The sequence below is a fragment of the Apteryx mantelli genome, chromosome 4, assembly GCF_036417845.1.
Source record: "Apteryx mantelli isolate bAptMan1 chromosome 4, bAptMan1.hap1, whole genome shotgun sequence".
Lineage (NCBI taxonomy): Eukaryota > Metazoa > Chordata > Aves > Apterygiformes > Apterygidae > Apteryx > Apteryx mantelli.
The window spans coordinates 50,957,403-50,972,223 of NC_089981.1; the positions used below are offsets into that span (position 1 = coordinate 50,957,403).

The 14,821-nt window shown below is 46.9% G+C and overlaps 1 protein-coding gene across 3 annotated transcripts in view; it reads left to right on the forward strand.

Moving 5' to 3' along the window:
• Nucleotides 1-545: 545 nt before the first annotated feature.
• The window catches only part of SLC8A3 (solute carrier family 8 member A3), a 136,390-nt gene continuing 122,114 nt past the window's right edge, over nt 546-14,821 (forward strand). For all 3 annotated transcript variants that reach the window (XR_010884019.1, XM_067295566.1, XM_067295567.1), the window contains exon 1: nt 546-640. The gene's annotated coding sequence lies outside the window, so the exon portion shown is untranslated. The remainder of the gene's footprint in view (nt 641-14,821) is intronic.

Consider the following 14,821-nt stretch of genomic DNA (forward strand, 5'->3'; position numbering starts at 1 on the left):
GCATGGCTTGTAATTCTGTTGCAGTTCTTGCTCCCAGCTGATAGGGTGACGTGGAGTTTGGAGGCTCGCAGATTGGCTTTTTGATTTGGCTTCTTGCTGCAGTTGTGCAAACCTCGCTGTCTCCCAGAAATCAGTCTCAGCGGTTTGCTGTGCACCGTAATGCTGGGAAGTCTGGACCAAGCCCTGATGGTGTGAGAGCGAGAGCAGGGGAAGCCCATCAGATTCAATTGCAATCTGGGGTACAATTCATTTTCTTTTTTTCTCTCGACCCCCATTCATCTCTGCCTTCCTCGTCCTCCCCCTTCGCCAGATCTCCCTTCCCTTGCCCAACTACACTGCACAGGGCTGAAGATCAAGGCTGGTGGATTTATCAACATTTTACCACCACCCCCACCCCCTTTTCCAGATGCACCTCCCCATTCACCCTGACAGCTGCAAAAGAGAGCACAGGCTTTTTAGCAAGCGAGGCAAGTTGGACTGACATGCAAAGGAGAACCCCCCCATACGCGCACACACACACATCGTCAGTGATTAACCACGAGATGCAATGAGCTCCCTTTAGGAACCGGAAGGATTTGTATTGGGGAGCAAGCAGAGCCCCCCTAACCCTCCAAAAAAGTCAGGAAAGCAACCAGAAGGGGTAAGTAAGAGGCTTCTGTCCCCTGCTCCGTAGGAAATGCAAGGCTGGCGGTGAAGTTTCCTGCTATGAAGTGGGTCTTCCTTTCATGCATGCGAAAGCCCATGGAACCGAAGTGCTGGGGGAGGGGGGAGGGCTCGTTGCAGGATCATCTCCTGGGGGAAGGTGATTTAACGCTGCCCAGGCGGGGGGAGGCTGCCTTGGTAAATTCGTTCGTGCTGCTTTACCGGAGCCGTGATGGCTCTGTGTGTGTGTGTGTGTGAGAGCGCGGGGGAGGGTTTTGCCTACGGAGCGGAGCGGAGCGGAGCGGGCGCCGCAGGCTGCCGGCCGGGGAGGGGGCGGCCGGGCCGGGCCGGACCGGGCCGGGCCGGGCCGGGCCGGGGCTGCCCCGCAGCAGCGCGCCGCTGCCGCCGGCGGGGCTGCACGGGGAGGGCGGCGGCGCGGCCGGGCCCTCCGCGGGGTCGGGGCGGCCGCAGGGCAGCGGGCTGGCGCGGCGGCGGCTCTGCCCCGGGGCCGCCGAGGGGAAAGCACCGCGCATGCAGTGCTATAAATTTTCCTTTTTTTTTCCTTCCCCCCATTTTTTTTCCGCCAATGGGGCGGGGGCGGGGCTGGGCCAGCCCTGGCCGTGGGGCAGGTGGGGCGGGGGCGTGGGGCCGCCGCCGGGCCCCCGGGGCGGGCGAGCCGTCCCGGGCAGCTGTCGCGCTCCGTCCGCCGGTGCCGGGCTTGTTTATCCGGGTTTCAGATATAGCTGCTGCGCCAGGCTCTGCCCTAAATAGGGCACGGGGCCGTGCACCGCCGGGCCGGCTGCCGGGCTCCCCCCACAGCCCCTTGGACAGACAGGGAGAGAGAAATTCTATATATGCATATATATGTGTGTGTGTATGTACACACACACACACACACATATATATAGTATGTGTGTGTATATATATTTACACACTCACACACAGACATATATAATTTGACCTAAATGTTGAGTAATTTCATATTCTTCCTCCCTCCCAGCCTTTCTTCATAGCTTTATTTTTTTCACCTGTGTCTAAAGTACCACCCTGGCTGGGAGATGAAACTGTTGTAAGTGTTTTTTATTGTTGCTCTATTAAAAAAAAAAAGGGGGTATGGCCATTTCTTCTCCCGCTCCCAGAACCCCCAAAAGTGGAACTGTAGTGTAATGATCAGGTTCCTGGCGCCTTGGTTTGTTCCCAGGCTTGTTTTGAGGATTTCACCCTAAAGATATGTTTTGAATTTAAGGCAAGACACTGGAGGAACCAGGAGGGTGAGAAGGGGTGCCATATGAACATCTTGCCCTCCTTCTGTATGTATATATGTATATTTTTTCAATGCCTCACATCTCTTCACAGAGCAAAATGGTGATTTTGTTGAGCTGCTTTTTATTTTTGGAGGGGATAGTGCTGCAAGACTTAGGTAATAGTCAGTGGCATCTTCCCATTCAAAAGTGTTCATCTTGTGCCCTCTGGGAGCCTAGAGGGAGGCCAGCGAGAGCAGAGCTGGCTTGGGGAACTGCTGGGACAGAGGTGAAAATGCTTGAACATACTTGAAGATGCTCGGTAGGTTTGGTGCAGTGGGGAGAGGTATCACTCTCATGCAGCATAAACATTTCTAGGGAGTTTCTAATCTTGTTCCATCTACTGCTGTTGCACACATTTGTTTGCCCTGATCATGGTTTAGCTGAGAAAGTAATTCTTGTTTGGTGCTTACAATCAGGCTTCTGTGGTCAAGTGAACAAGACTTGTGTTTCCTGAGCAGAAGTGGTAATGTTAAAAAAGAGCATGTCCAGCTACAGCTGAGGGCTAGCTAGGGAAGAACGAGAGCAACACAGGAGTCCTCAATTATGCCACTAGTGTATAACATGATCGTGGTCAAGTCAGTCACCCTTCCCATGTAAATAAAAAGGGCGTAATATTAACTAGGTGTGGAAGAAGAGGATTTAATGTGAATAGATACAGAGCTCTAAGTAAAAGGTGCAGTATAACTAACAGTCTGGTTTTTTTCCAAGCCAAATATGAATCCTATTCTAGTAAGTGATTTAAGCATTTCGCAAATGCACATGGTATGACATGTTGTGGTAATCCCATTGCTGAGGTCCTATGTGAGGGTTGTGGAAATGCAGGTAGGCTCCCAGTCTCTGTGACAAGCCTCCAGTGTTATGCTGGGCATGTCACTTCATCTCTTTGGGTCTCATTCGTACAATGCGGTTCATGATATTTTTCTATCTGTATGGGGATTTGGTGAGGATATGCTTGCTACAGCCAGTGGGTGACTGGATGCTAGAGGGAAGCTAGATGTGTAGTTATCCTACAGGGACTCTCTCTATAGTGCTTTTGCAGACAAATTACCCCTTTCCTCTGCAAAGGTGCCATCCAGGAGCATGGCACGTGGGATTTCGGATGCTGCTGGCCAGGCGGGGCAGTCCTTTGCACTGTCCTGGTGGGTGCAGGAGGTGCGCTCTGTGCCAGCGCCCAGAATGGGAGCACGAAAGCACATCCAGATGTGGGCAACACCTGGGTCTCATAAGCACGCTGCTGTGCTCCTTGGGGTCTTGCTGGGCCGCTGTGAATGCAGGAGCTCTCAGTCCACCCTGAATTGACTTTGCTCATTGGGAAGCACAGGTAGCCTGCTCTGCACCTCAATAGCAGAGTTGCAGGGTGGTGGGAGCACTGCTCCTCTTCTTGCCTATGTTGTATGAAGAAAGGAGGCATGCAAGAACAAACCTGGCCTGCCTTCTTCCTCTGTCTTCGTCTGGAGCAGTAGGGTCCGAAGTCAGATGAGGCAGGTCTGAGAGTAGCAGGTCCTGTGGTATTGCGAATAGGAAGGGGGTTGCTGAGGGGCTGGGCCAACCTGCTGACTTGTCGCCTCTGATCTAGCATGCATCCCTCTGCTGCGGAGGGTCCTCCCTGCAAACGGCAGCCTCCACCCCAAGGCCTGGAAGTGCCGTAACTGAGTGTGTCAGCACTTTTTATTAGAAAGCAAGTTAAAATGTATTCCCTACACCAGTATTTAAAAATTGAGCACCATACAGATAAATGGTCTGTCTGTCAGGTTTTTGTTTGCTTGTTTTAAACAAACAGCATCAGTCTCCTCCCCTAAGCTTCCCCAATGACCAAGCAGCATTGACAAATAGTTCCTTGTTCTTTGTTGTTGTTGCGTTTCAGATGCCTTTCATGTGCTTCAACAGTTAAAAAATGGCTTTGATTGCCTGCCAAATTTCTTTTTTTTTTTCAATCAGGCAGTAATATCTAATTCTGTATTAAAAAATTAAATTAAATTACAGACAAAAAAAAGCTCATGTTAAAATGGAAAAAAAAATCCCTGAAGCCAGGAAATTGATAGTTGTGGTGCTCTGTCTACCATCACTCACTGTGCTTAGGTATTGTGGCAGAGATTAATACCATTTTGATTAAATGTTTAGACAACAGTAACTCCTAAAGGCATTGGCCCAGTTGGGGGCCTGTGTTTCTGAGTGCCGTATAAATGTGTAATAAATGGTAGTCTCTGTCCTGGAGAGTTTTATGCATTGAGAGATAACATGGGATCACAAGCTGTTCTTGGGGCACCATTAAAGCACTTTCTGTGCAGCTAAGGTCATGGTCCTACATTAGTTGATTTCAGTGACATGGGGTTATAGAGGTTTGCAGCATTAAATGAGATTGCAGGCCCTGCTTACCTCCAGGATGAAATCCTGGCACCACCTCAAGTCTCCTATAGCTTGTAGGGACTGTTGGGCTGGTTGGAGACGGACATGGCATGGAAAGGTAGCTGGCTTCCCTCCTTCCCCACTGCTTTCTATGCCCTAATGCTTTTAAATTGTAAACTCTTTGGGTGAAGGCCATCACAGATGTGCTTGCACGAGGTTCAGCACGATGGCCAACCAATCTCATCTCTAGAGATTTCTGTCATAGGAATTTACATGTATAGCAAGGCATCAAGCAGCAGTGATGTGTCATGCCATTTTGAAGGTACCACCACCACCACCACCTATCTGGCCAGTGTCACAATGTGAAGATCCAGGTGCCATCATTCCTGCAATACAACATCGTAAAGTGATTAGTTCACCCCATAAGACATATTTATAACCAGGTGACAATCACCCCCCCACCCCCACCAACTCTTACAACTCTTAATTTTCTGGTAATTGTCTTTAAATCCAGTCACTGAAGCCTCTGATCATGCAGCTGAGCTGTCATTGATGTCTCTGACAGTTGACATCATGGGAGAGAGGGGAGCTTAGGGCTCTTAACATTTCTTTTATGGTAGCTTGTTTTCAAACTAAAACACTCCAATGAGGATTTTCCATCATAATAAAAAAGGGAGCTTTTCCAGAGCACTCAGATTTAGGCAAAAGATTCTGTTTTCATTCAGCATTTCCATTCACTAGCAGATTATTTCAAGGCTGCAAAGCTGGGCTTGCTCTGTTTGCTTCCTCTGTATACTTTGCTGTCTTTTTACCTAAACCTCCTAACTCAGGACAGCAGCAGAGACAGCCAGGTCAAGAGCAGTCAGAAATACTAAATATCCTATGCTGCTGGGCATGTTTTGCATCCATGGAGGTGCCAAAGAGCTTTAGAAACCACAGATGTATAAGAATTCGCATTGCCGCTGCTTTCGTCATCACCCACTTTTAGACTGGTACTTGGAGGCTGTCTCACAGCAAACAGCAGCTCTGTCCAGCAATAAAGCAGGATATGGTTTTAAACAAAAGAAATGTAGTGATGCAGTATATAACTGTGAGAAGGGACTCAGATCTGACTGCTGAGGTTGTGCTGAGGGGAACATGGGCCTCCAGTGCCAATGATGCAAGGCGCACTGCCAATGTATTCATGTGCTACCTGCAGGGGAAAGCTGGTTTCCTTCTACAGGCCAGAGAGGGGGCAAAGGCAGGGAGAATCGGAGGATGTCTACACCTCTCTCAGAGACTGGGCTCCAACTCAGTCAGGATGTGTCTTGTCTTGATCCGAGTAGCAATAGGAGAGAGCAGTCTGTCACCAGGGTCTGGGCAGGCTGAGAAATCCACCACAAAGCTCCTGCTGCCCTGGTGCTGCAGCTCCCCACACCCAAAGAAGGGAAGGCAGCGCTGCCTCTGCCCTGCGCTGCAGGCCTACCCCAGCTGGTGACAGACGGGGACTCAGAGTAACACTCTGTGTGAGGAACCCTTTGTCTCACCCTCCATTCTCTTTGCTGTTAGGAATATTTGTTTCAGGGCATTAAGGTCTGAAAGTCTTGGTTTACCACCCTGAGGTGTACCTTCCATGATGGGAAGTAACATTTTGATGTTGAGTTAGAAGTCCACCTTAGTAAGTGCCTTTATCCTCTTCCATGGCTTTGACTGGGAATCATGCAGTGACCCTTGGATGCATGTGTTGGTTGGGGATGATGGTGCACACTTGTCTCTGTCTTTGTGCAGTGGGACAAGGGCGTTAAATGTTCCAGGAGGCCCTGCAGAATTCATGGCTGCAAGAGACAAACCTGCCCCTGCCCCAACAGCTAATGCCTCTGCCAAACTTGTCATTTGTAACATGGTTTCTATACACTTCCCACCCCAGCTGCTTTTTTCCTGCTCTTGTTCCACTCTCTGAAAGGTGGCACAATGGCATGTGTGACCACATGGTAGGTTGGTCTAGGGAGTCTGTCCACCAAAAAGGTCTTTTTTCCTTTGGTCACATTTCAGATTACTTTTCAGCCAGATCAGTTCCCCATTCTGGTTCATGGCACAGCTGTGCAAACAGGCCAACAGAAAAAGACAGTGTAGTGCAGAGTGGGAACAAATGACCAGAGGTGGAAAATGTTCAAGTTGGCTTAAGTAGCCCTGCTTCCACCTGTAAAGCTGCTGCCTGAATTGCCTGAAGCAGTTAAAGCTTGGAGTTCGTTCAGCCCTGAAGTCTCCTCTTGATGAGATGGATAGTCATGAATGCAAATTATTTGCAAAGAACCTAAGACTGATGGGGTCTGCAAAGCACCTTTTAAGCTATTAAGAGGCTCAAGAATCAGTAGGAAAAAAAAGACAAAAGAATTTTAAACATAAAATCTTCCCAAGAATGTGCACAGAGTTTGATTCTGATAAAGAATCAAACACAGAGAGTCTAGGCCAGCCTCTCTCAGATATAACATGTCTTCAAAGTTCTTCAAGAACAGAAAAAAAACAAGAACTTCCCCCCTCTCTCAATTCTTAAGTCCCTTGAAAGCCTCATGCTAGTGCTCAGGACTTCATCTGCTTTCCTTTGACAACTCACACTCCATGCTGAAGCCTCCAGACTACATTCCCTAGCAGTGCAAACAGGAGTGGTGCCAACTGTTTCATTAGGTTTGCACCCACTAAACCCCAAAGAGGCCATGACTTCTTGTCCTCACAAGGCAACAGTGGGCTATGTGTGTGCTGCTGTGCTGCGCTCACTGAGAGAGCCGTGCTTAGCCAGGATGTGAGGCTGTGAGAGCCCCAGGGGAGCTGCCTGTCTCGTGGCTAACTGGGGCCACTGTGTGACGACCTGGGTACCAGGAGTGAGGCGAGTTCTCAGTGTCATTGCCTTCAAGATGCAACGCAAGCTCTGTCTCTCTGTGTGGGTTTTTCTTCAAAAAGGATCTTGGCGAAGGAGAGGGACATGCTATTGCTTTTATTTTGGTAGCCCCCAGATGAGAATAAGTCTTTCAAAACTTGGGTTATGCCAGGCAAGCACAGGGGATGCCCCTGGAGTTAGACATCATGGGAAATTCTCCTGACTGAGCATCTTGGAGATGGGTGCATCAGAAGTTGCCCTCACATAAATTACCACCTGCTCTGATTCTTTAAGCATCATTTTTTCCTTCTATGTTAACCTTGTAGAGTAGTTTCAGGTTCACTTCTTCCAATAAATGTTTCCTTTTCCCTAACTTAAATAATCCATCTCCCCAGACCTGACCTGACAGATGTTTCCCCTGCAGTGACCCTGAGTGCACAGCATACTTCATAAAATCATGGCTTTGGTGGGGAAATGCAGCACCAGCAGTGACCCTGCTGGTGTCCCAGCTAAAAATAAAGCCTGTCCCTCCTGGCAGTGTTGGGGTTTGCTTTTAAGTAGGTAGGCAGTTTTACCCGTTAGCTGCACTGTGCTCTTGTGCCAGGCAGAAGGCGCAGCTTAACCTTCAGAGCATGAAGGAGCTGCCTCCCCTCTGGGGAATTACACTGAGAGACTGAAGGTGAGAAGATGCTCATCTGCACTTGGTGTGCCTCTGTCACTCCCTAGAAAACTGCCTGCTTACCTGTTGCTTTCCTAGACCTATCTCCTTGCTTCCTTGGTCTTCTGTCATGGCCAGTCCTTCTTCCCCCAGCTCTGGCCCTTTCCCGCCTCTGCACTTCCCTCTTAAATCTGTAGGTTCCTTCGTGCTGCTCCAGTAGCTGACCCAACTTGCCGCTTCACAAAGCAACTCCAGTGCATTGTACCTTTGCAGTCTTCTAGCAGCATCCCCCACATGTTCAAACCAACCCCTCATTTTTCCTGTGCATGTGGCTTGCTGCCTGTGTCACTGGCCCATGGGCTTGGCTGCTGGGCCAAACCAGATGGTTGGCCCAGTGAGGAACCAGATGCTCAGTTAGGAAGGTCTTCTCAGGTTTTGCTCTGGCGAGCACATTAATGAGTTTCACAAAAACCAGTAAGCAATGGTTGGAATATACTCTGGAGCAAGAGGACAGATGCATCCTGGCTGGTGAAGCTTTGGATATTTTGAGTATTTGCATGCGCATCTAGCTTTGCTTTGATCCTTCCAGTGTTTGTCTTAGTTTATTTCTTAGGGCATTGAGTTCCACTGATTACACAAATGCACAGCATAGAATTAAAAAAGTTTCCACTTTTCACTATATAAAATAACCCTGATTTTGTGAGCTCTGAGTCAGTTGTTTGTTACCCTCTTTGTTCTTTTTGTCAGGTTCACCAGCGCTGGGCTTTTGACCACAGCTGATTTCCAGGAGAAGGCTGAGCAAGGGGTCAAGGGAGTTATGACAAGGTTGAGAAACAGGCCTAGTAGTGTAAGATTCCAGAAGTTTCATCTACTTAATGTTGCAAAGAGAACATTAAGAGATGGCCTGATCATAATTTGCAAGTATCTGCATGGGGGTCAACATTTGATAATGAGTGTTCAGTCAGGAGACAAAGGAGGAACACATTTCAGTGGCTGAAGTTTGATAAACTTAGACTGGGAGTAAAGTGATGCATTTTAGCAGTGGGTGTAACGAACCATTGGAACAATTTAACAAATGTTGTGGAGCTTGCGATTCCAGGGTTGGGATGGGATGTTCTTAGCCTGGTTTCCTAGGAAAATCAGGCTTATATGATCACTCTGTCAGTTGTTCCCAACAGCTATTAGGCACTGCAGGCTGGCTGCGATCACACCTGGAGTGGTGGTCTCTCAGATGTTATGTTCTTTACACACTTCATGAAGTGTGCTTCAGTGGTGACAGTGGCTTGCTGACTGGCTGGCCAGCACACATACAGCTCAGAACGAGCTGCAAGACATGCTGCCTCCTGCTTAGCTGGCTAGGTCTATGAAGGGCCACAGGGGCTGTGACAGGAGGAGGGGTCAGGGAAGGGGATGGGAGTATTTGTGTGCATGTCTGTGAGGAGATCAGAGGGCACGGAGAATGGGAAGAGGAAGGGCTGTTGAAGAGTGGAGGCTTGGTGGGATACAGGGCTCAAATTCCTTGGAAAGCCACCTTTATTCAGTTGTCTGCTCATTAAGCTCCCACAGCAAAGTAGATGCATTTTGAGGCTTTGCTTCTCTTTAAAAGTGACTTGCTTCCTTTTGTGGTTGTTCTTTTACCTGTTTGCACCACTGACTCTAGCTCGTAGCACTGGTGGGTCTTCCCCAGGGTGGGAACGCTCTCCCTGTTCAGCCATTCTTTACCTGCTGGTGTTTGGGGACTATTGTTTCCATTCCTGAGTGAAGCAGGTTCTTTCCATCACTTGTGACAGACTTTCCAGATGACAGGAGTTACTGTCAGCGGACCCAGCACAAGCTGGATTTGGGGTGCTGCCTCAGAAGTGCTGTGGGAAGGGAGAGGCTTTCTGGGGTGGGTGAGGGAGCAAGGGAGTGCGGGCTGCATGTGGTGGAGTAAGGTTGTGAAAACAGGCTAATTCCTTTGTTAATTCCTACCTTTGCTGTTGCGCAAGTCAGTCCTCCACTGGTATTCCTAGTAAAAGAGGGACCCTGCAATTTCCTTGCCTTAGCCTTGTCTTTGGAGAAATTTAGACTTAAAGCAAGTAGAGCACATCTCTGTTTTAATATTCTCCTTGCAGAAATGGATGGAAAGATAATTTCTGCAGTGCCTGAAGGGGACTCTGAGCTCCTCAGTAAAACCAATAGAGGTGTGGCATGGCTAGCATCAATAGCGGAGGCTGTGCCCCTCAATGGCAGAAGAGAGACTGTCCTCTCTCTTTGCCTCAATGGCTTGAACAGAGCAGGTGTTGCATGAGCTAAGCACGTTTTCCAAGCATCTATGGTAAGCCAGTGACTCCTGTCATTGTACCTTTGGAACGGGGGTACTTTCAGAAGCTGATCCAAGGTGACCCTTGGTACTTGCTGGAGAAGGGAGAATCCAGGCCTTGTTTGCTAGAAGATGGGTCTTGGGTTGTGGGGGAAGGAGGTTTTTCTCCTTCCCTTGTCTTGTTTCAGTGCGTTTGGCTGAAGCAATCATCTCCCATGACTCAGCTTTTCCTATTGGCAGGACTAGGTGTAGTAAATCTGGGGCCAGCATGGAGCATCAGTATGAAGGAACTGCGATGGGATGGAGAAAAGTGCACTTTGTATGAAGAAAGCAGGAAGATATCCCAAACTGATGCATGTGGCATGAATTACAAAGAGGAAGTAAATGAAACTTTCCTATTGGAGTGTTATATTAAATGAAATGTTGCCTGAACTCTTCAGGCTTGCTCTTCCAGGAGAATAAACTGGCTCTGCTGACTTGGGATCATTGGACCTCTGCTGATTTACGCCAAAGAAAATCTGGCCCTAAGGGTCCTCTCTCTTCACTCTAACAGCCTTCAGCTGATTGTATGTAAGTTCTCCAAGCTAGAAAGATAGTCATCATTTTTAGGATGACTTTGCACAAAAGGAGACTTTTGGAAGGGAGGGTCAGAGGAGGGAAGCTGTTGTAAGTAGTGCCGTGAATATAATCAAAATGGTACTTCTCCCACTTTGGAGATAAGTAATACCATGATTGTTTAGTACTTTTCTAGGAAATTTGTCTGATACACATTGCCTTGCATCTGGGTTTCTTAGTGTGCTTCATTGGTATTGAAGTTAAGCCTTGCTGACTGCTGGGAGTAAGGGGGGTATTTTTATAGGCGTGGTAGAAATGGCAAGGGCGAGCTTCACCCTTTCTAAACAAGGTGCCTCCTTGTACATACCTCTCCCAAGTTGACATACACATAGTAAGTCTTGATTTTTGAATTTTTCTGAAGAACAAAATCACTTATTCACCTGGCTGAATCCTACACCTTTTGGGTGCAGGACCTCCCCAGTGCTCTTGATAAGAACTAAGAAGTAAACCTGATGTCTGTCTTTGGAGAAGATGGCAGTGACCTCTCATAGTTGTTTGATTACCTGCAGAAATTTTAAATCATATTTTGGTGTCTAATGGAAAATCCTTGATTTCTGTGGGATCAGGATGCCTGAGTGGATTAAAGGGCTGCTCCATTAAGCTTCTAACTACCTTTGAAAATCTGGCCCTATGCGACTCCCTTGGTGAAGTATCCAAGACAAAGCATGGTGAGACCATGGATGAGGCAAAGGACGAAGTAAGTGGTTTTGTAATGGTGAAAGAGAAGACATGTAATGGTGACTAGCTCCAGACAGTATTTCAGATTATCTACCCTTGAAAGAACAGAGGGAGGCAGGCTGCCAGGGAGGGCAGACAGTAAGCAGACCTGCAGTTGAAAGACTTGTAAAGAAAAAAAGGTGAATAATCCTGTCTAGTGATGCTGTAGTGAAGAGTAAATCTCTGCCTACCTACACGATAGAGATCAGAATGGCATATGGCTTTATACATCCCACAAGAAAAGACATCAGAGGGTGGGGGGAGCAGAAATGAAGGTGGGGCAGAGAATAGCCTAGAGAGTGCTGCCACTTACTGTAATTGTTGTAACAGATCAACTTCCACTGTTTGTTGTCCGTGTGATCTCTGCAATTACCATATGGTAAATATGACTTGAGTCTCTAGCAAATAACAGAGCTAATATTAAGAGAGAATCTGTAAACAGCTAGTGCATAAATGAACAAAGAGCAATAAACAGCCTGGACTTATGAAGACTGAATTAATCATGCTGGATGTGAGGGTTTATTTTTTAAAGCAATTGCAGAATTAACAGCTGAATAAATGCTGAAGCAGTAAGATATCTAAATCATCGGTAAAGGATATTGTGTCAGGAAAGGGTGAGAGTGCTCTGTGAAATCTTACTTGAGAACTTTATTCACCTGGGTGAATTTACAGGTTTTGGCACTACCAAACAAATTGGGAAGTATTTTGAGGGTAACCTGTAGTTCAGTGTATGTTTCATGTCTCCTGCTATACTCAGATCCACAGAAGCAGTGTGGGTGTTACAATATATTACACTTCTTTCAGCTTAAGAACCTAACTCCTTGGGTGAAACCCTGGAAATCTCTACTTTATTCCTATGTATTTCAGTCAACATGGCAGTCCACCATCAATGGCAAGCACCACCAATCTGGACACACAGTAAAATGGTGAAGAGATCTTCAGAAATTTGAGCAATAAAATGAACTGGTATAAATCAATCTAGATTTAATTTTCAGAATGGTCCAGTACCTCATAAAAAACTATTGTATGACAGATCTGAGGGATGAGACTTAATTTCCCAGGTTCTGATTACCTGCTCCGAAAGGAACAGGAGATCTGCTGATTTTGGTGGGAGTGGATGCTAGGATTTGGAGCTCCCAGATACCAGGCTGGTTCTGACCATTTAGAGAGATCAAGAAGAGATGAAGATAAATGATTAAAGGGCTGCCTAGGCTAATTTATGAAGATTAAAATAAATTTGTGTGGTTTGGCCAAAGAATAACTGCAGAGGAGAATAGCTATTTACAAATATCTGAAGCATGTAAATCTCAGGACGGGAGGAGAATGGTTGAGAGTGTTCCAAGGACAGTCTAATAAGAACTAGCAGCATAAATTTTCTTAATTTCATCCTAAATATAAGGAAGACGTCTAAAACCTCTGAGATAAATTACATCATGGCATAGTCTCTCTGGGAAGTTGTGGAAATGCCATCACTCGGGTAATTTAAAGCAGGACTGGACAAAGTACTGGAAAATAATGTTCACAAAGGGAACAATCTAGCACTAGCCCCTTAGGAATGGACTAGACAACTCTTCTGGCTCTAGTTTGAGTAATTCTGTGAAATCCATGCTAATTGGGTTAAGCCAGAACTTTTCCTACCCACCTCCTTTTCTGTGCCTGTCACATAGAGGAGTGTAAAAGTTTTCAGTTTAACAAAGTGAATGACAAGCTTCTTGTTCTCTGCTGCAGTGGGGAAAATTATTTCTGAAGCGTAGCCTTTTCGTCCCGCTCCCTCGTTGCCTTCTGCCCTGTCTCCCCTGCCCAGTTTATACTGCTTCTGCCTCCATTCTCTTTTTCAATACTTTCTTCCTTGCTGAGCCAGGAATGAGCACTTCTGAGTGGAGTTGTGCAGAACCCAGACTTTCTGTTGTGGATAATGTGGCATTTTTGGTAAAACATATTTTTTGCTGTATCCAGACCAAAAATAAATCAGAAATGTGTTTTTTCTTTTTCCTTGGAGGAGGACATAAGAAAGAAACAAGTTGGTCCCAGGTGAACTGGAGTAGCACTTCCCCCAGATGCCCAGGTTAGCTCCCAGCAAAGCTGGTGGCTACCCCAGGAGCCTGCTAGCTGGCAGGGGAAAGGCTCACTGCCTGGCTACTTGTTGCATCAAACCCAGCATATCACATGGTGTGCTTTGTTTTTTTCAAATCAGTGTTTTCTGTCAGAAAACTTGTTCAAACTTGTATTTTTCTTAACCAATCCTGCATCTAAAGAGGTTGAGGTATGACTACAATGCTTTTTCCCCTCTCTTATTTATCATTTAGCACACCTCTGTGTACAAATAACTACTGGCTCTGCAGCACAAATGCACCATTGGGAACAAATCCTAGAATCTTTAATTTTAGCAGTTGCAGATCTTGGTCACCTGTGTGCTAGAAAAATGTCACAAGATGCCACTGTCATCTTTCCTCTAGGCTGCTGTTAGCTGCTAGATAAGTTGCACCCTGATGGTGGCACCTGAGCTAGCAACGTAGTATGTCCTTGATACAGGAGCAGTAAATAACACGCACTGTGTGCTACCACAGGCAGTACATAAAATGTCTTTTACTGACAAGAAGTTTTCCTCACACCACTAGAATCATTTTTTTCCCTCCTACTGCCCACCACCCCCTCAAAAGTCGTCGTTGCTCCTTATAAACCAGAGTGAGGAAGACTGGTGGCGTGAAGGTTGCAGCTGAAGGTAAGCAGAGGAGCCTGTTGCACCTCCGCGCATGGTCGGGTAGCTGCTCTGTGTTGCCTCCATCTGTTCTGTGAGAAGAACTGCGGTCAGTGAGAAAAGTAACCCTTAGCAGGGCGACAGAGAGGCCACTGAATGGGTGACCCAATAACTCCACTTCTTTCTCTCAGCCTCTTAAACCTCAAAGGAAAAACTTTCAGCCTCTTAACTGAGCCTTTCACATCATAGGCACAAAATTGTGGACCTGAAGAATGCACTTGAAAGTACCTGCCCTCTCAATTTGGGGCCATTGAGACGGTGAGGAATTGTGTTTTCAGGCATGCTCTGGTATTCAGACACCTAAAAGCTTTTACTGTGTTTAGAGATACCTGTAAATGCAATGAGGAAGCCATTGTTTGAAAATCTGGTTCCAAGTGTGTAATGGAGGCTTCCCAGGGACTTCCAAATGGTAGAAATTCACAATGGTGACTTTTTGCCTAATGTATGTGCGGTTGCCACTGAAGCATTAAAATGAACTCACAGTGTAATTTCTAGTGAATGCCCTGAGTGAGCAGGGGTGTGAGTATTTTGGCTTTCCATGTGCTAGCACCATATGCTGTTGTCATCAGCAGGCTTTGACTCCTTACCTGCATTTCTCAAACCCAAGGCAAAGGAGCAGGTTGCT